The sequence below is a fragment of the Myotis lucifugus genome, unplaced genomic scaffold (assembly GCF_000147115.1).
Source record: "Myotis lucifugus unplaced genomic scaffold, Myoluc2.0 scaffold_318, whole genome shotgun sequence".
Lineage (NCBI taxonomy): Eukaryota > Metazoa > Chordata > Mammalia > Chiroptera > Vespertilionidae > Myotis > Myotis lucifugus.
In genome coordinates, this window is record NW_005871366.1 from 115,979 (window position 1) to 142,554 (window position 26,576).

Genomic DNA, 26,576 nt, shown 5'->3' on the forward strand with positions numbered 1-26,576 from the left:
AATTTTCATATTGAAGCAGAGAAAATATAAAAATGAGCTTTAGGCCAGTCAGAGAAAGATAAATACCACATGATCTCACTCATTTGTGGATTATAGAGAACAACATAGACTGATGAACAGGGACAGATCCAAAGACTGAGAAACAGCGATCAGACTATCAATCCCCAGAGGGAAAGTAGGGGAGGGAGGGGGTAAGGGGAAGAGATCAACCAAAGGACTTGTATGCATGCATATAAGCCAAACCAATGGACATGGACAACAGGGGGTGAGGGCATGAGTGGGGGGGGGGGGAGGATGGGGGTTAATGGGGGGGATGAGGACACATTTGTAATTCCTTAACTAATAAAAATAAATAAATAAATAAATAAAATAAAAAATTTTAAAAAATGAGCTTCAGGGACATGTAGAATATCATGAGAGGGTCCAACACATGTATGGGAATTGAGAAGAGGAGAGACATAATGGGGCAAAAGCAGTATTTGAAGAGAACTGCCTAAGAATTTTCTAAAACTGACCCCCCTCCAAAAATAAAAACAAAAAAACAAACCATGAATTCTGAAAGCTCTCTAAACTCTAGGAAGAATACATACAAAGAGAACCACACTTACGCATATCATAGTAAAACTGCTAAAAACCAAGCTAACGAGAACAAATATGTTACTTTCAAAGGAACCACAATAAAACTGACAGATTACTTTTTAATAGAAATGAAGGAAGCCAGAAGACAATGGAATATCTTTAAAAGATAAATTTTTAAAAAAAAGACAAGCTAGAATTCTATATCCAGTGAAAATATTCTCCAAATATGAAGGTGTTCAAACAAAAACTGAGAGAACTGTGACACCAGCAAACACACTCCACCACAAACACACACACACACACACACACACACACACAGGCACAGACACACACCCACACACACACAACTAAACAGAGTTCTTTAGACAGAAGGTAACTAATCTGAGAGAAGAACTGAGCATGGTTATACAAGAAGAAAGAAAGAACACAAAAAAAGAGTAAATATGTGGATTAATCTAAGTTATTGACTTTTTAAAATTATGTCTTGTGGAATTTAATATGCAGGGTGGGGCAAAAGTAGTTGTACAGCTGTTCATATGGAAAATAATATAATCTATAATAATAAAAGCATATGCTAATTAGACCGGATGTCCTTCCAGATGACCTTCCGGACGAAGCTAGGGCTGCGAGGAAAGCCCAGGTCCCGGGTGCCAGAGAGAAGCTGGTGCTGGCAGCCGGGGGAAGGAAGGCCTACTCTTGCACGAATGTCGTGCATTGGGCCTCTTCTAAGTAATAAATAATAATACAAGAATAAACTGTTTCACATACTCACAACTATAAACGTACTTTCCTCCCTTCCTCTCTCTCTAAAAGAGAAATCAATAAAAACATATTTTAAAAAAATCACAGAACCTCAAAAGGCATTAAGGACATAAAAGGAGTCTAAGTGTTATGAGAAGCTTGTATTGTCCAGGAAATGGTTAAAGTATTAATTTAGGGTAGGCTCTAAAAATCAAAATATAAAATCACGCACAGCAAGCATCCAACTATGTAAAGACATGTTTGTTTGTTTTTAAATACTAGAAAGAAACAACTTCTTGAAGCAGAAGTTCTATCGAGATGATGAAATGATGACTGGTTTTCATTTTCTTTATACTCCTTGGCATTCTCAGAGCAACTTTTTTCCTCAATATTTGGTTTCATATAAAATGATTCCAGTATTTTCTTGAGGGAGGTGAAAGTGGCCTTCATTTTCTTACAAAGGTTCAAAAAGAACAAATTCCTAGAAAATTGGACAGAGACCCTATAATTCTGCAGTCAATTATTGGCAACATTTGTATGAGTGAAGAATGCTTTGGTCTGCCAACACAGACAGGCCAGGTACCAGACACATCCTGTGCCCCAGACAGGCACTGGCCGCTCACTCACTGTTTGGTGTGACAGCACGCCTCAAGTTGTCTCTCCATAAACATGAGGAAATCCTAACTCAGCAGAAAGAATCACTTCTGGTACTAATTCAGGTCATCTGCACAGTCTTTCCACAACAAAAATACAAAGATCTTGCTAAATTAACAAGTAATAGTCATCATGCAAGAGACATCTGCACTCCACCTTGCAGCAAGAAGAAATGAAGCCCAGAGAAGTGATGCGTCTTGTTTAGAAGATAACCCATGCGACACAAGAATTACCATTGTTGCGAAACAACGATGAAGTGAGGTGAGTACTCTCTCTCATATGCTAGTAGTGCGAACACAAATCAATTTTTAAAGTTTGTGAGGAACAATTAGGAAATGTTATCGAGAACCTTAAAAATGCCTATTTCCTAACACAGCAATTCTCCTTTCCAGAAATTTATCTTAAGAAAATAATCTGAGCCCTAGCTGGTTTGGCTCAGTGGATAGAGCGTCGGCCTGCGGACTGAAGGGTCCCAGGTTTGATTCCGGTCAAGGGCACATGCCCAGGTTGTGGGCTCGATTCCCCAATAGAGGATGTGCAGGAGGCAGCCGATCAATGATTCTCTCATCATTGAGGTTTCTATCTCTCTCTCCCTCTCCCTTCCTCTCTGAAATCAAAAAAATATATTTAAAAAAAGAAAGAAAGAAAAGAATCTGAGATGTGATCAAAGATTTATGTACCTGGATGTTCATCAAAGCATCCTATATAATAAAGAGCTAATATGCTAATTAGACCAAACAGCAGAACAACCATCCGGACGACCTTCCAGACGAAGCCATGGCTGCGAGGGCTGAGCCCCTTGTACAAATTTTGTGCATCGGGCCTCTAGTTGTTTATAATAGTCAAAAATTATAAATAAGCCAAATTTCTAATAACAAAGACTAGTTAATAAATAATAAATATTTAGTAACCATAGAATCCACCTGAGAGGGTGCTAAACAACCATTTAAGAAAAATAGTTTCTAAGGAACATTTACTTAATGAGCAATATATTAAAACACATTCAAAATACCCCTCATGCTATTTTAAAGCACAGTACCATAGCAAGTGTTTATTGAGAACTTCTTATCTGCCAGGCGCACCCCAAATGTTTTACATGCACCATCTCATTTCATGTCACCCAGCCCTACAGGTCAGTGTCACCCCTTCCAGTGAGCGGAGGCTCCTGGATTCAAACCCAGGCAGTCTGACCCCAGATGATGCCGCCTAGAGAAAAACTCTGCGAGGCAATGATTAAAATGCTAATAGGAAGGCATTAAAGACTATTTTTATTTTCTTCCTGGTACCTGTCAATATTTTCCAAATCTTCTATAATTACCGTGTACTATTTGCAGTCTCCCTCCCCAAAAGGAAGCTTTACGAGCTCCTTTCACTTACCATTTACACAATTTCAGTGAACAACAAGACTTAGCTCTAATGAAGCTTTGAATCGCGTCTCCTCCGGCCTTAAAAGCAGGAGACCGTTGTGCAAATCTGAGCCATGACATTCTGACCAGGGCAAGGGGATGGGCCACGAGTCTGCTCAGCAGGCTGTGGGGTCCATGACTTCCATCCCACAGGCACGTGTCACCATCTGGCTTACCCAGCACTGATTTTTTAGGTATATTCTGCCATTAATTTTCCCAACGACCTATCCAAGTAGATGTGACCATTTCAGGAAACTGAGGGTTAGGGAGCTGAAGTGACTTGGCCAAGGTCATGCAGGGCACCCCAGCACTTTTCTAACTCATTTCTTGACCTACGAGCTCAGTGGCTCCAGCCTGTCCTCCACACCTCTCGAGTAATCTTCCTAATACATAAAGCAGGCTTGACCCCATTCCCCCACACAGCCCTCCTCACTAAAACCCTCAGTGGCTCCCACCTGCCTACAGGGTGAAGACCAAGCTCCATAACATGGCACCAGGTCCTCCCTGCCCAGTCCCTGCCTACCTCTCCAGCCCCATCACCTGCGCCTGTCACTGCGAGTGTCCCACATGCCAGACCCCAGCGGGGTCCTGGGGACACAATGATAAACAGGACGTGGCACAAGGATGAACAAGACCTGGCTTACACCCTGAAGAAGCCAGAAATCCTGTGGGGGAGACAGACACAGAGAGGGATTGCTGCGATGCAGATGGACAGTGGGGGAGAGGCCTAGGCTGGGGTGCTTAGGGCAGGCCCCTGGAGGAAGCGGGAATGAGCCAGAGGTGGGGCAAAGGAGGAGACATTCCCTGCAGAAGAAACCCAGCAGCAAAGTGTTAGCTCACAGAACTTTCTGCACCAATGCAAATGTTCTAGATCAGGGGTAGGCAAACTTTTTGACTCGAGGGCCACAATGGGTTCTTAAACTGGACCGGAGGGCCGGAACAAAAGCATGGATGGAGTGTTTGTGTGAACTAATATAAATTCAAAGTAAACATCATTACATAAAAGGGTACGGTCTTTTTTGTTTTTTAGTTTTATTCATTTCAAACGGGCCGTAGTTTGCCCACGGCTATTCTAGATGCTCTCCAACATGGCAGCCACTCGCCACGCGTGGCTACTGCGCACTTGACAAGTGGCTAGTGCAACTGGGGAGCTGAACCGTTCGTTTTACTTAATTTGTAATTAATTTCTATGCAAATAGCCATGCATGGCTCACAGCTACCATGTTGGACAGCACGGTTCTAGAGCATTAAACTGAAGCTGATAGAAGTGAAGTTCAGTAGGTAAGTTTTGAAGTAACATTTCAGTCAGGCCAGGCTGCATGTGGCTTCTTATACTCACCATGCTGTCCCCTCCCCCTTGTCTCCCTGGCAAGCCCCCACTGAACCCACACAAGGCCACCCCGTCCCACCTCTCTCTGAAGGCTTCCCTGGCTGCTCGCACCGTCTCTCGCACGTTCTATTCTACACGCTGCCTTTTCCTAGGCAGGCATCACCGTGAATCATATGTCCATGTCCTCATAGCCATCTCCACTAGGCTCTGAGCTCTATCCCTTCCTTGTCCTGGTATTTCCAGCCACTGGTACCCTCTTGGCACAGGGGAGGCACTCAATGATAAAGGCTTGATGCACAAGTGGCCTGGCAGGGGCGGGGGCGGGATATTCACCTGTTCTAATGAAGATGTGAGTCCCTAACCTCCACCTTCCTTAGAATGACCGCTGGATGAGTCCTCGCGAACACCCTGCCCACCCTCCCATCACGGTCCACACCCGGCCTTGCAGTGGCTCTATTTTGCCCAGGTTTCCGAACCTCGAGATCTGAACAGGGGAAGTGACTAGCCAGCTTCTAAAGGCAGCAAAACGAATGATCAGGAGCCAGTCCTTGGAGTTAGTCCTGGTTCTGGGGACCAGCTCCGCCACTCGGCACCTGCGTGTTCTTAAGCTGGGTGCTGGAATGCTCTGAGCCCGTTTCCTCGAGGGAAAAGTGGGCATCACCTCGGCCTCTTACAGTTGTTGGGAGGCTGAATGACTACACATCTGCACCGCGCCAGGCACACTGTAAGCTCTCCGTAAACAGTAGCAAGCGATTTGGAACCCCCATATGCAAATTCCGGAGCCCCTAAATAGCTGCTCCTTGGTGCTCTCTGGGATGGACATAATCCAATCTCTGACTCATCACGTGTTGCCAAAATTCTTCTCGAGTTCCCAAGAGGAAATTTATTTTATTTCCCTCTAACTTTAAAAACGAAACCGTCCTTACAGCATTTTGGGGTGGCAGGGATGAGGAAGGAGGCCATGAAATCCAACAAGCAGCTTTGAAAAGGTTACAAACTGATGGGAGAAAGAAAGGAGAAGGCAGCTGGAGGGGGTGAGCAGGGGGGGTGGAGACAATCCCCTGAGTTTCTGCTATTATTGAATACCCCAACTCTCAAAGCAGCAGGCAGCCTCCTCCTCCACGTGGGCTAAGCTCTGCTAATGAGAAAGCGCGCTCTGCCTACATTACCACAATAATGATTTCCCCCTTGCATTTTTACATGCCCGCCGCTTTATCATAGCAGAAGTAGACATATATTTTCAATAAATCCCTTCTCCCCTACCTCCTCCCCAACTCGAGCTCGCCCAGTAAAAGCTGTTCTCTCTCTGCACCCTCCCCCAACTGCAATCCCAACCCTGGAGCACAATGAGTTCCACTAATCAAAACAGAAAGAAAAAGAAAAATGGAAAGATCACAGCTGCTGAAAAACAGCATTCGCTACAAGTCGAAGCCCTCCACATTTTTTCCTGCGTGCAGCATTTACTTCTTCAAGGACACGGCGCCCCTCCCCTATCAGAAATCTTATGCAGAGTTGCTCAGAGGGGAGGGAGGGAGGAGGGGCGGGAAGAAATCTAATATTCACTCTCTTTCCTATTTTGACTAAGCCAGCACAGACAGAAATATAGATAAGGCCTTGAATAACTGATTTAACAAAATGTCACTTATTAAAAGGGATGGGGGATGGGGCCGCATTTGCATTTCAGAGCTCAGTTAAACCACCCCAGCTAGAGGCTGTGAGGCCACGAAAGCAAGAGGGAGGAAACGTTTCTCTAGTCTGATCTCCTTCAGCGGCTGCAAGAACTGACCCTGGTGGCAGAGAGGCCTGGGTTTCTCCTCCAACAACAGCCAGTGGAGAGAGAAACCGAAGGCAAAACAACAACAACAACAGAAAGCTGATTCTTAAATAAAGTGAGCGTTTATACTGCAGTAACTAGTGCCAGGCTCGGTGCTGGGTGCTGGGGGCGTAAGAATGAATGACCCAGTTCTGCCCTCCCCAGGGCAGCCTAGAAGGGGTGGAAGACACGCCCAGTGATAAGTATGCCAACAGCACCCAGGGCTGCAGAGCCCGAGAACTCCCCCTCCAGCCCACCCCCAAAGCCCTAACCCACAAGCAGGCACACAGGGCCCTCAAGAAGGGCTTCAGGAATGAGTGTCCGCACAGTGAAGTTGTTTGACTTTCATGCTGGTTTCTGAAGAAGCTCAGACGCTTCAAAAGGAAAGACACCCCTAAATGTCCTACCTCCTGTGGCTCCCCAGGAAAACCCCTTGGCTCACATGTGTTCACCCAACTCAAAAAGAAGCCCTAGCTGGTTTGGCTCAGTGGATAGAGCGTCAGCCTGTGGACTGAAGGGTCCCAGGTTCGATTCCGGTCAAGGGCACATGCCCAGGGTTGCCAGCTCGATCCCCAGTAGGGGACGTGCAGAAAGGCAGCTGATCAATGATTCCCTTTCATCATTGATGTTTCTATCTCTCTCTTCCTCTCTGAAATCAATAAAAATATATTTTTTAAAAAAAAGAAAGAAAAGAAAAGTGAACAAGTCCAAATGCTTAACAATCCGCCTCAATTACTGGCATCCTTTGGCTGAATTCTAAGGGAGCTTGGTATCTCCCACTGTGATGACAACAGAGGGAACTCAAAGGACACGCCTATTAAAGCTCCCTGGGCATCAAATCCATCTTTTTTTTTTTTCTTTTCCTTTTAGAAATCGTGCAAAGAAGTTAGGTTGGAGGCAACTTCCCAAAGGTGAAGAGAAGCCCCCGGAGCAGCCTTTGTTATGACAAAGACCCCTGAGACCCTCAGGAAACTTTCCAAGGCAGCACACTGCCCACGGCCCAGTATGTCCAAAGCCAGGGCCTGGAGACCGAAGGCCACGCTATCTAAAAACGACCACGGACTGTCCTGGTTCCTCCACGGAGGGGCCCCACAGAAGGGACTGGGCTGAGCGTAGGAGGCTGATGGAGACTAGCCATGCGATTTGTTAAAGTCAAGTTTTGGCTTTAATTATGAGGCAGGCTTAAAGCTGTGTGCTCCAGAATGAACCAGACAATTCAAGTTTTTAAACATGTAATGCCCCAAACACGCTGAAATCATCGATTTCCAACTAAGGTCACTAGACTTATAAGCCTGAAATTCCCAGATGCACGTTTTGGTTTCCATAATCTCTTACATATATTCTATCCCATTCTTACTTAATACTGTGTAGCAGTATCTATTTGAGAGTGCAATGAAATTTGGAGACCATTTAAATTCTGGGCATTAAACCCGGGCTTTGAAAGCTGGCCGGTCATAGGACTCCAGGTTCATCGCTTATTTATATTTTTTCGATTCTACTTCTTGAGCCTCACTTTCCTCGGCTGTAAAATGGGAATAATATCTACCTCCTACAGTTGTCGCAAGACACCGATAAAATAGGACAAGTCAAAGAGGCTTTGGACCTAGGTAAACACTAGTTATTTCAATGGCGGCATCCATTTCCTCCCTCTCTGATTTTTTGCTGTTTGTTTTCCTCTCTCTATGAAACCAGACTGATATCGGTTCCACTGAGCTCTCAAAAATGACAACTTGTATTTATTACACAAATAAATCCAGAAGGTCCTGTTACCCACAGGTGTGCAAAAGCTGCCTCCCCGCCGAATCCAGGTGAGGGGCACGAGGGAGTTCATTGTACTACTGTCTGCTTTTGAATACGTTTGAAGATTTTTCATGATAAAAATTAATGTAGAAAGAAAGAAGGAGAGCCTCACCCTACTGAGCAGATGCCAGGGTCTGATTAGGGAAAGTATGGGCTATTTTTTATTTTTGTTATTGTTGTTAATCCTCCCCCGAGTATATTTTTCCATTAATTTTTTTTTAGAGAGAGTGGAAGAGATAGAGAGAAACATCGATGTGAGAGAAACACATCAATTGGTTGCCTCCTGCACGTGCCCCGACCAGGGCCCAGGCCGGGGAGGAGCCTGCAACGGAGGTCCATGCCCTTGACCAGAATCAAACCTGGGACCCTTTGATGCTCTATCTACTGAGCTAAACTGGCTAGGGCATGGGCTATTTTTTAAAACTGGAAATGACTTCCCAGCATGCACAGTAAGACTAAAGGCTGAAGGACTGTTTTGTAGGTAGAGTCAGTATACACAACAGTTTTCATTTGCAAAAAACAAACGCTGAGCCAAAGGAAGACTGCTCACAGCAGGGGACCACAGTCAGGCTTCTTGGGTAGGTTCAAGGTTCCCCTGCACCCAGTTCACAAACCAAGTAAGTCTGGCCCTTTGGGTGGACAGGTCTCAGGTTCTAAATATGGAATCAGCGTTTGAACCTCTACTGACTGACCTTTCCCAGCCCGCATTCTGATGCCTGCCTTCCAGCAGTGAGATCAGTTTCGCCAAAGGGATCACAGAGGCCTTGAAAACCCCAAATAGAAAGTAGCTTCGAGGGGGAAACATAAATGGGAGTGAACACGGTGAAGAGCTTTTAGTAGACGCGTTGGGAAGTTCAGGGACGGGTTTCATTGGTTGTCAGGTTTTTGTATCTGAGAAGAAGATCTGGCTGAAGTTCAATTCACCTCGCTGCTGCCTGCTACAGTTTACATAGCACTTTCCGTACATTATCTGATCCCATCCTCACAAGTCTGAGAAGGGAGGCGACAGATGGTATCACCCTCATCACCCTCCTTCTGCAGATGTGGAGACAGGCTCAGGGGCCCACTTGTCCAGAGCAAAGATGGAGCTGGACCGCACCCCGGGTTTTCTGGCTCTCTCTCCTCCCCCACCCACCTCCCATGCAGACCCCATGCTTGGCACAGGGGCGGGCAGCCGATGGCATATTTTTTGTGAAAGGCAGCCTGAAGGAGAGGCAGATCTCTGCCCTTTTTTTCTGGAGCTTCTTGTTCAAAACATACGACGCAGTGCCCACCAACTTTAGAACAGGGCTGAACATCATGGAGGTCTTTTTCCAATCGTAGTTTTCAAATAAATCTAAGGTGAGGCCCGAATTACTTTAACTGAAGACTCTTTTCCAAGCGAAAGAGTCTGCTCTTTCCTCTGTGCTGCTCAGTAATGCAGTCAAATGCTCAAAAAAAAAAAAAAAATGCAGCACAATTTTCTGATGCAGTCTTAACCCTTGCAGGCTCCGGTAGGACTCAAGTCCTGAGCCCAAAGCCCTTCCCAGGGCGGGTGCGGCCTCAGCCCGGAGAGGCAGAGCACCTCAGGGCCCCAGCGCAGCTCCCTCACCTTCCCGCACCTGCACCTGCTCTCTGGCCACACGGAGGAAGTGTCCCTCCTCCTCCGAGAAAAGCCCATCTTCCCCCACAGGCCTCGAGGGGTTTTGCTCAGGTGACCCAACCCATTACTCTTGACCAACCTTCTCCTCTCCACTGTTTCGCATCAGCACACAAATATACCACCAGGACCTCAAAAAACCCCGTCCCTCTACCCCATGTCCTTCCAACTCCCACTCCATTCCTCTGGGCCCCCTTTCTGAGTCAAGCTGTACCCAAAAGTTGTCTACACATGCCACTCCCAGTTCCTCGCCTCCCACTCCCCGGCCAACCCCTCCAACCTTGCTTCTGCCCAACCCATCGCTCCACTGAAACTGTTCGTGAAGTTGCCAATGACTTCCATTTTGCCAAATCCATTGGTGACTTTCCCGGCCTTATCTCACGGCACACTCGTATGCATCGCCTTTTCCCTCCAGGCTCCTTAGGACATGTCCGCCAGTCTCCTGGATTAAAATACCACCCCCTGGCTGACGATTCCCACATTTTCATCTCTTGCCTGGCCAGTCCTCTGACACTGGATGCTCGTATCAGACCGCTTGCTTAACATCTCATTGAGTCCAACAGGCATCTCAGATTCCAGGGAGCCCAAACAGAAACGGCGTGATTCTGCTCCCCTCCCTCTCCCTCTTCCCCATCTCAGCAAATAGCACCACCCATCTACCCAACTGCTCAAGTCAGAAACCTGTTATCCTAGATTCCTCCTCCCCAACCCCCACCAAGTCCATCCCCAAGCCCTGCCCATTCCACCTTCAATGTGCGTCTGGCTCCCCTCCATTCACCTTCTGTCACCTCCCACCTGACCTGCTCCAACTGCCACAGCACTGTGCTCCCCAATTCCACACCCGCCCCTCTCCACCAATGCACTGGGTAGGGGTGTCACTTCTCACTGTCATGGCTTCCCGCCGCACTTCGGATGAAACCCAAACCTTTCAAGGCCCCCAGAGCCCTGCCTGGTCAGTCGTCTCTTGTGCCCTCTCTCCCTCCCGTTATCCACCGCACTTCTCTTCAATGGCCAAAGCCAAAGGCCTTCCACCCAGGCTGTGCAGTGCCCTCTGCTTCTCCCACCCCAGTCCCCAGGGAGGCTCTCCTAGGCTGCTCTAGCTGAGTAAGTCCAGGTCACCGTTCCCTGGGGTTTCATCAGAGCATTTATCACATTTTGCAATATCTATTCCTTTACACGTCAACCTCCCCTCTGGACTGTAAACTAGGGAGAGGGGTGGGGGATGGGTAGAGGGAGATGATTATGTTGTTCTGAATTATCAACATATTCCCAGCGTCTAAGCTTAGGGCCGAGCACAGAATGGGTGCTCAATGAGTAACTGCCGAATGTACAAATGAATAAACCAGTCAGCCATGGCATGAAAATAACTGTTACCGTCTATGAGCCTAGACTTCTCGCTGCCATTTAGGCACACGGGTTCTTTTTCCCCCTTCCTCTCTATCAAAAAACAAAACAAAAACGTTTTAATATTGCTAAACCAAAAGCCCAACAGCTCAGCATATCCCACCCATTCTCAGCTTGTCTTCCATGAGGAAAAAGCAAAAGGCATCCATTTCCTCAGTACACCCCAATTAACCAGTAGGCCCTACAAGCAGCTGCCCAGAGAACTTGAAAATCCTTATCAAATCCCACAGGGTCTTTTTGTTGTGTATTTTATTTAACCCAGAAAAAATAAAAACAGATTAAGAGAGCCATGGAATCAAACTCATGTTCTCAAGCCTGTATTATTCCATAACATGCCACAGTAGCCTCGCTGAAAAGCATGCCAAGAACAGATGCAGCTGCTCTTGTCTCCCTCTCCCCACAAAAGAAAGCAACTGTGTAATATCCTCTTTATTTTATTGGTTCCCCTTAAACATGCAAATTCAGAAATATTACTAATCCACAAGATCCTAGCTGATCCTCACCCTCTCTCCTCCCTAAATCACAGTTTCATGAGGTCAGAAATAAAATGAGCTGAATTCGACTGCTTTTAGAGCAGAACAATCAGCACTAATTTGTACTGCCTGGGGTCTGAGTCACTTGTCTGGATCCTTACTACACATGTGAATGTTCAAAGTCAATAAAAACATCAAGAGCTTCCCCCCCCCCCCAAAAAAAAAAATGCCCACAGTGAAATATGAGACATCCCAGAAGCGACATTAATACAATATCATTACCATGAACCCTATGGCAAATATACCACCAAATTCCAATTACCCGCGTGTGAATTTTCCACAGACAGTGGGTAAAGCCACACTAGGCTTTCTGGTCTGCTCAATTAACCTTAGATTTGACCAAGCATAATTAGACAGGTGAGCCAGCTGGTTGCAGGGGAAACTTCCAAGATGAACTGAAATTATTTTTGGTGCCACTCTCTGTTAACACATATAAATGGGTATCAACCATGCCCTTTTTTTTCCCAAGACGGTCGGTGGCAGGCTTTCCTAAGTTTTTCCTTGCGTGGATGGTCAAGATAACCAGGCCACTCGAGAGTCTTTTTTGGAATGCCAAGGTACAGCTCCACTCTCTCCATGAGAAGACAAAAACGGAAGTTAATCAACTCAGCACAAGTCCATGAAGCAATTTGGCCGTTGGCCCAGGAAGACACTGTCAAGACCTCCAGAGACTTCTCTGGAGAGCTCTCTCCACAAGACCGAATGACAGAACTTCAGACACAGATGTAACTCGTGGATCAAACTGTGCGCTCCTAATTAAAAAAAAAAAATCTGAAGTCCAGAAATGCTAGACACTGGACATTTCCCCCCTGCTGTGAGCATCAAACCACCTTAAAAGTTCTTGGTCACTTTTCAAATACTGTAAACTCGAGGCAACCACTGAATGCAAAACAGCGTCAATACTTTCTGATTAATCAACTTTATGGAGAATCCTTATACTTTTCCCAAGCAAACAATGCTTTTGATTATTACGACCAACCCAACCATCAAAGGATAGGAAAAAGAATATGATACATAAGCTTTGCTTTTGTGATCACACACTTCATTATATAAGCAGCAGTCCCCTCCCTTATCATTAATGCTCCTACCTCAACAAAAACCACAGGCCCAAGCGGGTTAAAGGAAGCCAAACGGAGTACTTTCCACACAGTTCATAGAACAACTGTTTTCACAGCAAGCTCACATAAATGCTATGTGATATTAACACACGCCTGCTATGTGGAAGCCTGCTTCCCAAGCTGTGAAAAGACTCGTGTTTACTATGGAACCTGCAAAATTAATCTTCTCGATGCCCATAAAACAGACGGAAGCGCTCTTTTTTTGAGATGTCAAGCTGGCTTCTCAACAAATCTTTGGCAAAAACGGACATGCCTAAAAGGGCGGGGCCCAACGAGCTGTGTCACTCCCTGTATCAATGCCTATAAATCAAATCCTGACAATCACCACGATATTTTTAAAAGAATGAATTATGATTCATGGGCCTTCAAACCTTTATTACCACAAGAACATTCCCAGCAGAAGAGAAAAAAAAGCTACTGTGACTTGATTAATGGCCAAAGCAAGACAATAAAATAAATCTCATAACTATAAGAATAAAAAAAAAAAAACCTGAATGACTGCTCTTGGCTTCGAGGGTAGCCATGTCAATAATTCCACTATCCTGGGATAAACACACACAAAGATTGTGTTTACCTTCCCAGCAATAGACACCACCAGACGCAGACTTTCAGCAGGGGAAAATTAATAGCTAATTTGTTTAACGAATGCCTAGTTAGGAACATTTGATAAATGGCAATATTTATTTCCCAACTAACTCAGCTCTCAAGCTGCCAAATAACCAATTCTCAATCTGGAAATCTGATAACAGGAAGGAAAGAAAGCACTGTCCATCCGTAACACGTAGAGAAATATTTTTAAACCCATTATTTCCCCTGCTAGAATTGAGCCCGGCTACAGAACTGCAGAAAGCTTAACCAACTTTAGTTAACCACTCTGCCTAGTGTTTACTCCCTGACCCTACTAAGCATGTCTGGGTTTGAACCTCTGGTGCTAAAATTATCCTGGCAAAGTTAAAACTCCCAGCATAATCCAGGTACCTGACAGCCAAGACCTACAACCACCCATCTGCAGAAACCAGCAGGCTGAGTACCAGGAAAACAGGCAGGGAGGAGCAAAGACGGCTGGTTAACTGGTAAACCGCTGAGTACTATTGCTGGTTATCCTTCCAGTGGGCACCAAACCCCGTGGTCGGTCGCCAGACTGCTTTCTTGAAACGGTTAATGATGCCGAAGGTTGGTACCAACTGGGACAACCGAAAACTCCTTTCTTAACGCTCTGCTCCAAGGCCTGCTAAAAAGCGCACCCACCCGGCCCGGGAGGCATTTTTTTAAAGAACTCCTCAGCCATCCCTGGATCCCTCATTCCTAAGCATCACTTCCATGCGCTTCCCAAGACAGCCCAGGCCACGCTGTTAGCAACCGGCTTCAACACGTACTTTCACTTGCCAGAGCCGCCGGGTCTGGGAAGTTTCCACAAAGCTGGCTCTCGCAGGCCGGCCCAAGACCCACGGAGGAACCAGAATGTCATTTTCTTTTCACGTAAGGATGGCAGGCGCACATGCCCCAGCCCAGGGCTGACCGGAGGCCACGGGCCAGGTGCTCTCGGCCTCCGCCAGTGAATGGGTGGTTTTCTAATATCTATTTATTTAGATCACCAGCAACAACTCCCAAACTGAAGTTAAGACTGGAGGGGCAGGTTTACCCCCCACACATTTCCCTCGTCTGGGTGGCCACTTTTAACTTCTGGTGGGTCCTCGGGCCCCCAAAGAGCCCACAGGCGCATATATATACATATATGCATCATGTCCAAAGCCCCAAAAGGCACATCCCTAGGGTCCTGCGGTTTCTTGGCTGGAAGAATGAAGGTTTTATAGCATCACACCCTTCAAGTGCAAGCCCCACCACCACCCTTTAAGCCCGATCTGCCAATTTTAGCGCTCCTTGCACCCCTCCCCCTTTGCTGGGATGCCGTGCAGCACCGAGAGGGAAGAGGGAAGAAGGGAAGCAGAGAGAAGGCCCGGTTAACATACTGAAAGTAAAGAAGTGGGGGGGAGACTTTTCCTTCCCCTCCCCCATCTTCTCACTGAGCATCCCCCCCAACTAATTTTTTTAAAAATGAAACTTAATAAGCTTCTTGCCTACCTTGGCTGTTTCTGCAACAAGTGCATGGGCAATCCGACAAGAAGACCAGTCTCCGCTTGGGGGGGTGCGATGGGGGAGAAGCAGAGCTGATGGAGTAATTTCAATATTAATTTATGTCAGAGCCGCCTCCTCGAAGCGCTACTCACTTACAGTACTGCCCTCAGCCAGTAAACAAATATCGCTCCGCCAGGAAACATACTCCCCAGATGCAAGCCCCTCTCCCCAGCAGGGAACCCGGCCCTTCATCCCCCACCCCCACCCACCAGCGTGCTCCCCAACCCCGGTAGGAAGCTCGGCGTTACCAAAGCACCAACCCACCACCTCCGCCACCACCCGAGCAAGAAACTTACTCGGTCCGTCTATGCCTCCACCCTCCCTTCAGGAAATCTACTCTCCATATGCATTCAGCCTCCCCGCAGGAAATCTGCTCCCCCCCTCCCCCCTTCTATATACATGCACCCCTCCCTCTCCTCCTCCCCACTCGCCCGTCCCCGGCCAGAAACTTACTAGCGAGCAAGCGTGCAGGCTCTCCTGATCCTGGAAACTTACTCCCAGAGATAGCGCCCGCCAACCCCCTTCCCGGCCCTGCTCCCCTTCCTGCCCTCCGCCGCAAGCAACTCCAAACTCTCCGCATCCAGCCACTCTCCCTCCCCGGTGGAAATTTGCAGCGGGGGCCGCGCGGGGGGCATCCACCCTCCCCTTCAGGAAATTTACTCCCCGCCTGCATGCCCCGCCTTCTCACCCTTCGTTAAGGGAAGGGGGGGGGCTAAAAAGCCGAAAATACAAATGATTTTTTCGCCCTTCCCCGGGCGGCGGCCAATTCGGGCCGGAGCCGGGGAACCCTGGCCTTACCTTTGGCATGGCTCCCCATCCCCGCCCCTCCCTAAACCTTCTTTATCTGCTCCCCGGCGCCCCCCTTTTTTCACCCTTTACCCACCCCTAGCAACCGTTCCCAAGCTCCTCTCGGTCTTTTTTTTTTTTTTTTTAATCCAGGATGCAAATTCCTCCCCTGTCAGCAAATCGACTGTCAAATTATTTTCTTGCAAAAGGAGAAAGGCGGGGTGGGGGGGGGGAGAGAATGGGGGGGAGCAGAAGCAAAAAAGGGGGGAGGGCGGGGGAAGGGAGAGAGGGGGACAGAAGAGGGGAGAGATATCCCTCCGCAGAGCTGGGTCTGGCCGCGGGCGGGGAAGCAGGAAGTAAGGTGTCCAGCGCCCGGCCGGCGGGTCCTACGCCGCGGCCCCCGCCCGCGCCCCGTGTCCCCCGGGGCGCCTCGCTTCGGCGGTCGCGGGCCGCCCCACGCATTGTTCGCAGCGTTCCCGGCATCGCGCTGCCGACCTTATTTGTTTGCTCTGCATGTGCATGAGGTGGCACCTTTTGTAGGCTGGAGAGAGTCTGGACCAGGATGGGGCGGGGGGCGAGGACCGCGTTGGGGCCCCGCGCGGGACCTGTCTGCAAATCGAGATGTGGCGGACTCTCCGGCGTGGCCGGAAAATCGAGGCCCAGGAGGAGGCGGCGCGGCCGGGAAGCTGCCGCCTTAGACCCGGACCAGTGCAGGATTGCTTCCTGCGTAGCCGTCCCGGTTATTGTAACGCGCTTTGCAGTCTAACGACTGGGCTTTGGGTTCGGGGTTTATTTTGTTAAAGGGGTTGCAAAGATGCCACGGTCGAGGTGGGCTGCGGGGAGCCGGTCTGCACCTACTCCCCCTCTCCCCCCCGCACTGCACCCCGGCTTCGGTGGGGCTGGGAGAGAGGCCGGCGCTCCGGGGAAGGGGCTGGAGATTCGCGAAGCGCGCGGCTCCATTCCTCCGCCCCGATGGGGGCGGGGAGCGGGTGCTGCAGGCGGCGCTGGAAACGCAGCTCTCTGGGGAGGGGTCTCCATCTTCGCCGCGCAGCAGGCCGGGGAGGGAGGTTGCCTAGGAGAGGGGCCGGGCCGGGCAGCTGAGGGGAGGGGGTGCGGGTGCTGCCGCGGAGCGCGCTCGCCCCTCCTCGCGCGCCATGACTGTGGAACGTGGTGCCGGGGAGGAGGGACGGCTGCCGGGGGCCGCCCGGGGCCGCTCGGCATTGGTGCAGAAACCCGAGCCGGAGCCGCTCCTCGCGCTGCCTGCTCCTCCTCCTCTGCGGGGGAAACCGCTGCACCCAAACCGAGAGCAGCTGCGAGCAGGGGGCAGGGCGCGGGCTGAAAGGCGAGCCGGGGGTTCAAACCTCGGCGGCGCCAGGAGGGCGAGAACAGGGCGGCCCCGGGTCCCGCGACAGCGCGGCCGCCTGTCGGTCCGGCCTGGGACCCAGCATTTCCAGGTGTGTTTTCTCGTCCGAGGAAACGTGAACCAAAGATGGTTCAGCTCAACAGACCGCTTCGAGGCATCTAGCTCATCGAGGGCAAACGACAGCGAGTCTTTTTTGCTGGAGGGAAAGTTAAACCATGCATTTTTGCAGTAAGGGGAGATCATAGCACCCCATTCCCCAGAAGTCACACTGGATAAATAAGGTGCTCCCGCTACCCAGATCTTGGCCGCCCTCCCCCACCCTCCCCCACTCGGCGCTGGGTGTGGACTGGGCGGGGGAAGGCTATATAGGAGCTTAAAGCATGAGGTCATGGGCGGAGGACGCTGCTGCCAAAAACGGTGGAGGTTCTTGTGTATTTCGAGGGGTAACGGTTCTCCGTCTTCGACAGTGATACATTCTCCCAGTTCCGGGGCGCCTGGACCTGAGAGCCCTCCGAAGGGGAGAGGGTTCTGGGCTCTTCTCATTGAGAATTTGGCCGGGGCCCAGCCCCCTCTGGGGCCCTGCCACATAAGCCAAGAAAGTCCAGGGATGGCGCACAGTGTCGCGGAGGCTGAGAAAGGCTCAGATGCCAGGTCCCCGCTCCCCCTTTCCTCCATCGTCGGTCATCTTCCAACCGGGCAACTTCTGGGATAGCCTCCTGCACCCCCCACCCCCCGACCCCCTCTGCCCTAGCGCCTACCGGAGTCTTTCTAAAACTCCTGACTACATGCCTCCAAACCCCTCCCAGTTGCTCTTAGAATAAAGCCAAGCCCTGCAGCTCCGGTGTGATTTCGCCTCCACCGACCTCTCCACTCACAGCTCCTCCTCCTTTACTGTAAGCCGGCCGCGCTTCTTTGTTCTGCGGCTGGGGGTGGGGTGGGGGACGCTCACCCTTCCCCTTCCACCTCTTCTCACTGACTCCTGCTGGACCTTCTGGGCTCGACTCAACTGCCCCTGCCTCCAAGAAGCCGTCCTGAGGACACAGTCATCCCTAACTCCCTCGGAGGAAAAGACCCACCCTAGACCTCCCGGCGGTGGCGGCCGTTTTCCCAGCGGAGGGGGAATAGCCCAGCCGGAGCGCCGTCGCTGCCTGGGGCCTGACCTCCAGGGAGGGAGTGGGCCGGGACCGAACCTCCAAACACCGTTCCCTCCAGACCTGGAAAAAGCAGCGCACCGCCCAGAAACCTCAGCCCCTCCACCTCCCACCCCCTGCACACACCCACACACGCGTAAAGCGAGGAGAGGTCTTTTAATCTAAGCTCCTCCCTGGCACAGATAAAGAACCTGACGCTGACAGCGAGTAAGTACATTGCCTGAGGTCAAGGCGGAAATTCACACCCTGGTCTTTCCTGCTCCTAAACCAAAACCTGCAGAGGTGGATTGGGGCTATGGGACTCTGGGTATTGCTGCTACACAGCCAAGGATGCTTGTATCGTCTTCAAAGAACCCCTCCGTGACTGGCCCACTGCCAACAGAGAGGGAGTATGGCCTAATGGTTAGTTGTGCAGGCTCATTTTGAACAAGTTACCTAATCTTACTTGGTTCTGTTTCTTTGAAAGTAGGAGCGGTATAATGGTACCGACAGTGTGGTGTTATGAGGTTTGAGTTAATATATGTAAAGACCTTAGAACAGTATCTAGGCAAGTTCTTGATTATTTGTGCGTGGGGTTATGTGCCCCCTCCCCAGGACTCTAGAAAATTAGGTCCCCAGAGTCTTAACCGATGTAAGCATCAAAAATGACCTGGGAAATGCACAGACAATACATACAAAAGCCTTCTTTAGCCAATAGATTCAACCTTTAACAATGCCTGTGCTAGAAGACAATCCAGGGCTGAATAATCCCAAATCTGTGACTGCTGGTTGTGGACTCATAGAATGAGTGTCAGAAGGAAAACAGCTGAAATGAAAACATTACCTTGGATCTTTGAAATTCTAATCCAGCTGAAATACTAGTATTCCCGGTCTCGGTGCAAGTCCTGCCTTGTATGACCAAAGTCCTCCTAGAACTGCAAAAAAAAAAAAAAAAAGAGTAAGGGGATTAATATTATTATTATTATTATTATTATTATTATTATTATCGTTAGACCCATTTGCAGCACTTACCCCTATGGTAAAAGAGGTTTTTTTAAAATGCAATTCATTTTGGGGGAATAGGTTTGATGCATTCACATGATTCCAAATTCAAGTCTCCCATCCTGTCTGCCGCCACCGGTTTTCCCTCTGTGGAGACAGCCAGGTTAGCCTTCAGAAGGCATGTTTAACTGGTTTCCAGCTGAGGCCTCTGAAGAGCTCCTGGGGTGCCTGTTTTAATACTTTATGAGCAGGGCTCCTTCTCCAACCCATGCAGAATCATCACCCTACTGCTACCCTTCCCAACCCTTCAGCCTCAATCCTAAACAGGCTGTATTAAAACTGACAAAAGCAAACACTTTGTGATTCTTTCTCCTCTACACTAATAATCACTAAGGTTTACTGAGTGCTATCTATGTGCCAAGCACTGTGCTAACTATTAGACGTGTATTATCCTACTTAACCAGCCCCAAACCATCATCACCACAATATTCTTATTGTACAGATGCAGAGAGAAGTGGAGTATTAGATTACATAACTTGCTTCAATTGGAATCCAGGCCAACCTGAACCCAAACCCTTTGTCTTAACCACTAGCCCTCTTGCCTCTCTGCAACATAGGAAAAATTCTGGGAACTGAAGGGAAAAGAGTGGAATGGAGTCTTTGAACTAGGGCAGATCTTAATTCAAATTCCGAGTCTGGCCCTAATCAGCAATGAGACTTTGTGAAGGTTTTTTAACCTCTCTCTAAGCCCCCTCCTGTGAACTGGGACCATACACTTTCCATTGGCTTAATGTGAAAGTCAAGTGCATGTAAATAAAGGTTGTTTTAAATGCCCAGTAAACCAAATGCAACGTTTAGATCTTGTATGGCTCTGATTTGAGTAAGCCAATGCTAAAAAGACATTGCTGAGACAATCAAGGAAATAAACTGTAGACTTGATAAAAATGTTAAATTATTAATTTGGTTAGCTGTGGTAACGGCATTGTGGTTATGGTTTTCTCCAGTTCTTGCCTGTTAGACATACATAATGAAAAAATGTGGGTGAAAGTATGTCTGGGATTGATTTTCAAATACTTCAGCCCCCTCCACCAAAAAACCATGAGATAAGTAAAACAAGATTAGCAAAGTATGGATCATTATTCTGTCCTCCATACTTCTTTTGAATGCTTGAAATGTTTCAAATAAATTTGAAAAAAATTGAAAATAAAATAATTATATAAAAAATTACTAAAAATTTAATGATCAGGTTTATTCAATTATTGTAAATTGTTGTTCATAATTATGAAAGTTTGAATGTACATTATTGAAATAAAGTGCTGGCATGTGGGGTTGGGGGGACAAGAGGAGATAAACCAAAGAACTTATATACTTACTAGTCTATGCATAGCCCATGGACAGGCAATAGGGTAGTGAAGACCTGGAGGGGTGGGTAGGGGCTGGGAGGAGGGGCGTAAAGGGGGGTAAAATGGGAGATACCTGTAATACTATCAACAATAAGAAATATCTTTTTAAAAAATAAATAGTATTGGCTTATAAGTCGGCATGCAAAAACGGCAATGTTGTTCCTGTGAGGCACTCAGGGCAGCACCTGGGTCTGGCAGGTAAACCAGCATGGGGGGCGGGGGGGCCCCCGAGGTGGACAGGTAATCGTAAGGACCCATTCAACCACACAAAGGACAATGTACAGGAAGGTAAATGGCAGGAGGACTGGGTGACAGGAACAGGCAAATTAAAATTGAGGAACAGGTTTTCCCCGAAAACGTACACCCTTCAAGTACATGAATTAGAGAGTCCACAGAGTCACTTCAAGATGGCGTGGAGTAGGGATCAGATCCACGGGGCGAAATTCTCAGTTCTGCTCACGGTTCTCTCACCCAGTGCAGAACGACAGCGTTGAGTTCCCTCATTAGTCATTTTGGTGTTAAGACTTCTCTGGCCTCCTCCTGCTGGCCAGACTGGAAGTCCAAGAAATGCTGTTGGCTTTCACAAGAGAAGGATTATAGCTGAGGCCACGCTGTTACTTGCGATTCTCAAGGACAGATCAGAGCCACATGGAAATGAAAATGTAGCTGATTCATGGCCTGGCTGGGTGCTCAGTTGGTTAGAGCACCATCCCAATACACCAAGATTGTGGGTTTGATTAACCAATGAATGCATGAATAAGTGGAACAACAAATTGGTGTTCTCTCTCTCTCTCCCTCCCTCCTTCTCTCAAAAAAAAAAAAAAATCAATAAAATTTTTTAAAATTATTTTTTAAAGTTTAGAAAATGCAGTCAATTCATAACCAAATGAAATGTTTTAGGCCTGGTAAAACATGTATTCATGAATTGTTCTAGGAGTAATTGGATTTACACAGCGGGAATTATTTTTATGCATGACCCTGACTGGGAATGAAAGCTGGTCCTCTTTAAGAGAAAATTTGCACTTCAGAGAAAAGATAAGGCAATATATTCGGAAACCCTTCAAAGAAGTGAACACTTCTGTATAATACTTCCCTTTCTGTTAAAGGCAGCTCTTCAAGACAGCAGCTTAAAGGCTGGAAGAGCTGGAGACCTAGACTGGGAAAGAAAATGCCACCTGCGCTTCCTGACCCCTCCCAGGCTGCAGAATGAAGGCTCGGAGAGGCGACTGGGACCACGAGGCTGGAACACATCAAGCATGTGCTTTAGGAATGTGTGATGATGTACCTAATGCAGCTGCTGAAGGCTCGGTGGTCAGGAGCAAGTGAGTCTAGGGCAAGTTCAAGCCATGAAACAGTGTGGTTGTGGGTGTTTCTCAAACTCTAGTTTCTTGGCCATCCTTGACTCGGTAACAACCAAAGAAATGGAAGCAAAACACAACGGCCCGGAAGGGCTGATGGGACTCCCATTTTAAAACCAGTAAGGCAGCATCCTTTCTGGTAGTCACCTCAGCCCCCGCGTCTGTTGAGAGAGCAGGCCTTACTCAAGACAGGAGGCCCAACTGGTGTTAGTTTAGCAATACTAAGCGATCACTATCTCAAGCAAGTTTCTAGCCAGAGAGAGAGAAAATAGGTTTCAGGCTATGAGAAGGTTCTCAGTTTAAGTCATATTTCCAAGAAACAAACGAGCTAGAATATGTGGTAGATCCTGTATCCAATACCAAAAATCAAAAGCAACTAATTGGATGAAATCACTGCTAAAAATTCCTGCACCCGCCTAGCGATGGTATTAGTACATGGTCGGTGGTGCTCAAGGGCTATGGTGGCCCACGATGGTCTCAAACGAGTGGCTTTGTTAGCTCTGAGGGTGAGGAAGAGAGAGATTAAGTGAATTTCCTACTGTGGATGCAAATCTATTACGTTTTCAATTGCTCAGTGTTTAAATGTAAGTGTAGACAATGGCTACTTTTCTAGAATCCTCAAAGGAGCCACAATTTTTTTTTAAGTGCGAGAGAGAACCCAGGAGACTGTGTATTAGAAAGAACTTTGGCAGGAAACAGGTAGCACACTTAATAGGCAACTGAGGAGTGTTTAAGGTGAATACTACTTACTATAGTGTGCAGGCAGGGGGCTTCGTGGACGTACAAACTGGATCCCACACTTAGAAACATCCCGCACTTAGTTTAATGCCTTGTGGTTGCCATCTCCAAATTCTTAGTCGTTTTCTTAGTCGTTTTTGAACAAAGGTTCCTGCATTCTCATTTTTTGCTGGGCCCCTCAAATTTGTGTTCAGTGTTATGTGCCACAGGAGGGATGGGATAGCTCCCAAGGACTAAAGTCAGTGTGGAGCCTTTACCACCGCTCAGTCAGAAAGGCAAGGAAGAGAAACAACTGGAATGGAGAGGGAGCTGTTGCTGAAATGGTGGCTATGGCTAAGGCTGCAGGAGAAGGCCGCACAACAGAAGTGGTGGCTGCTGTGGAAGAGCACAGCCGTAGTCAACCCGCAGCCTGTAGAGCGGGAGGCCGGGGATAAACACCCCAACTTCTCTCTCATCTACACGTGCCTCCCACTGACTGAACCAAGTAGGAAGCCGGAGGGTCTGGGAGCTCGCTGACCGGAACAGCGGGGAAGGTCAGAGTGAGTCTGGAAAGGGCAGAGAATCCCCAGCTCAGGACTTTGACTTGAAATTTTCAGGATCAGAGTTAAGAATAAATAAAATGGAAATATCACAAACAACGAATTTCAGTAAAGGACTTCTCGATGATTAAAGGATGATCATTTGGTATGCATCATGCACAGGTGCTTATACACTTTCAAAGGAAAAACAAGAAGATCAAAGAATGTCCATGAAAAGAGACTTGGGTATTTGAAAGAGCCATCGTTAGCGAAGAGAGAGCCTCAGATTTCAAAATTTTAGAAGCATTCCAGCCCCAAAGTCAAGTTTTGCAGACAACCCTAGTCAGTTTGGCTCAGTGGATAGAGCCTCGGCCAGCGGACCAAAGGGGGATCGTGCAGAAGGCAACCGGTCAATGATTCTCTCTCATCATTGGTGTTTCTCTCTCTCTCTCTCTTCCCTCCCTTCCTCTCTGAAATCAATAAAAATATATTTAAAAAACATTTTGCAGACAACACCCCATTTCCCTTCACCTTTACTTTTCCTCTCACTCTTAGGCCAACATCACAACAAAAAGTACCTGTGACAGAATTGCAAGGGCCACTAGGGCAATGGCAGCTGAATAGGATATATTCCAACGTAGGATTCTGGAATAATTAAATGTTTGAGGTACCTTTGGGTATAATTAAATATTTGTAGGAGCATTAGAAAGCTCTGTCAGAGGGAGTGTATTATGATGATTTGTAACCATTCCAACCTCAATTCCACAGAACATTTTAGATTATAGTAGCCCCCCTTTACCCGCAATTTCGCTTTCGGCAATTTCAAATTGCTTGTGATCAATTAAGGTCCAAAAATACTAAATGAAAAGTTCCAGAAATAAACGTTTCATAAATTTTAAATTGTGAGCTGTTCAGCGTAGTGTGATGAAATCTGGGGCCATCCTGCTCCATCCCACTGAGGGTATGAGTCATCCCTTTGTCCAAAGTACGCAGGCGCAGATGCCATCCACCCGTTAGTCGCTTAGGAACCATCTGGGTTATCAGGTTGACTGTCGCAGTATCAAAGCGCTCGTGTTGAAGTAATTCTTATTTTACTTAATGATGTCTCATTCACATAATTTTATTGCAGTATATTGTTACTCTTGTTCTATTTTATTATTAGTTACTGTGAGTCTCTTACTGTACCTAATTTATAAATTAAACGTTATCATAGGCATGTATAGAAAAAAAACACAGTATATATAAGCTTCGGTTCTATCTGCAGTCTCAGACATCCACTGGGGGTCTTGGAATAAAGCAAGACTACTGTTCTCAGGTGACTTTCAGAAAGTACATGTCACTGATTAATTTTCATTCCACTCAGATATGGGCTAAACTAAATGAATCCTTTATAATCTCCTTGAAAACCAAACATTTTGCGACCAATGCAAATAAAATTTCAGGGATATACACTTCATCAGTAAAAGTCACAGAACACAAAATTAATTATTTTCAAGTGTACAATTCAGTGACATTTAATATATTTGCAATGTTGTATAGCCATCACCTCATTTAGTTCCAAAACATTTTATCACCTCAAAGGGAAACCCCATACCCATTAAGCAGTCACTCCCCATTCTCCCCTCCCTCTAGCCCCTGGCAACCACTAATCTGTTTTCTGACTTTAGATTTATTACTTATTCTGGATATTTCATATAAATGGAATCACATAAGTGACCTTTTCTGTTTGGCTTTTTTTCGCTTAACATAATGTGTGTGTGTGTGTGTGTGTGTGTGTGTGTGTGCGTTAATATGTTTTTATTGTTTTCAGAGAGAGGAAGGAAGGGAGAGAGAGAGAGAGAGAGAGAGAGCGAGAGAAACATTAATGAGGGAGAAACATGGATTGGCTGCCTCCTGCATGCTCCCTACTAGGGATTGAGCCCGCAACCCCAAACATGTGCCCTGACTGGAATTGAACCAGCGACCTCCTGGTGTATGGGACAATGTTCAACCAGCTGAGCCACACTGAGGCCGGCAGCATAATGTTTTTGAGGTTCGTCCATGCTGTAGCATGTGTCAGTACTCCATTCCTTGTTATGGCTGGATAATATTCCATTGTACGGCTGGAGATACAACATTTTCTTTATCAGTTCATCAGTTGATGGACATTTCAGTTGTTTCCACCGTTTGGCAATTGTGAATAATGGAGCTATGAACACGAGTGTGCATGTACTTATTTGAGTACAAATTTTCAGTTCTTTGGGGTATACACATAGGAGTGGAATTATTGGGTCATAAGATAATTCTATGTTTGACTTTTTGAGGAACTAACATATTGTTTACATTTAATCTCCTTAAGGGAACTCACCCTTTGGAATCCTTTTAGAAGCACTCATTTACAATCACTTGTTTCAGACCCGGAGTAACTTAGCCCATTCTTGCCTACAAAATAAAAAACAAAGTTCCAAAAAGTTTTCATGTGGAAAGATACTCCTAGTTAGCAATTGACTTGAGTTCCTATAATTTATTTAAGTTATTAGTTTATAAAAGTAATACAGGCAAAACGAAAATACAGATCACTGGGAACCCTTATACATGTACTTTTTTAAAAAACAAAAATAGCCCCAGAGTACTTATCAATAGATCCAGCCTGAAATAGAAAATGAAATTAAGTCAATGAACAAAAACAATACAGTAGGCCTCTGAATGGCAAGAATTTCACATCAGAAAGCACCCTAACCTAGTTTTTTCAATTCAGCCTATGGCTCTAATCATTTGAAACATGCTTGTCTAGCTGTATTGAATAATATTTACCAAGTAAATCAACTCTGACACTGTTACTGAGCCTACATTTACAAGGTGTGTTTTGGGTTTGTTTTTTTCTTGATGGTTTAAAAAAAATTTATCTATTTATTTGACTTAAGAATATTTGTTTTTGCCCTAACCGGTTTGGTTCAATGGATAGAGCGTCGGCCTGCGGACTCAAGGGTCCCGGGTTCGATTCCGGTCAAGGGCATGTACCTGGGTTGCAGACACCTACCCAGTAGGGAGTGTGCAGGAGCAGCTGATCGATGTTTCTCTCCCATCGATGTTTCTAACTCTCTATCCCTCTCCCTTCCTCTCTGTAAGAAATCAATAAAATATAT

General features: G+C 47.1%; 1 long non-coding RNA gene across 1 annotated transcript in view; it reads right to left on the reverse strand.

The window, feature by feature from the left end:
* Positions 1–15,777, reverse strand: part of LOC102439681 — an 81,921-nt gene extending 66,144 nt beyond the window's left edge. The window contains exons 1-2 of the long non-coding RNA XR_330480.3: positions 15,607–15,777; positions 15,100–15,185 (exon numbers count right to left, since the gene is read on the reverse strand). This is a non-coding gene — a long non-coding RNA (uncharacterized LOC102439681). The remainder of the gene's footprint in view (positions 1–15,099; positions 15,186–15,606) is intronic.
* Positions 15,778–26,576: the final 10,799 nt, after the last annotated feature.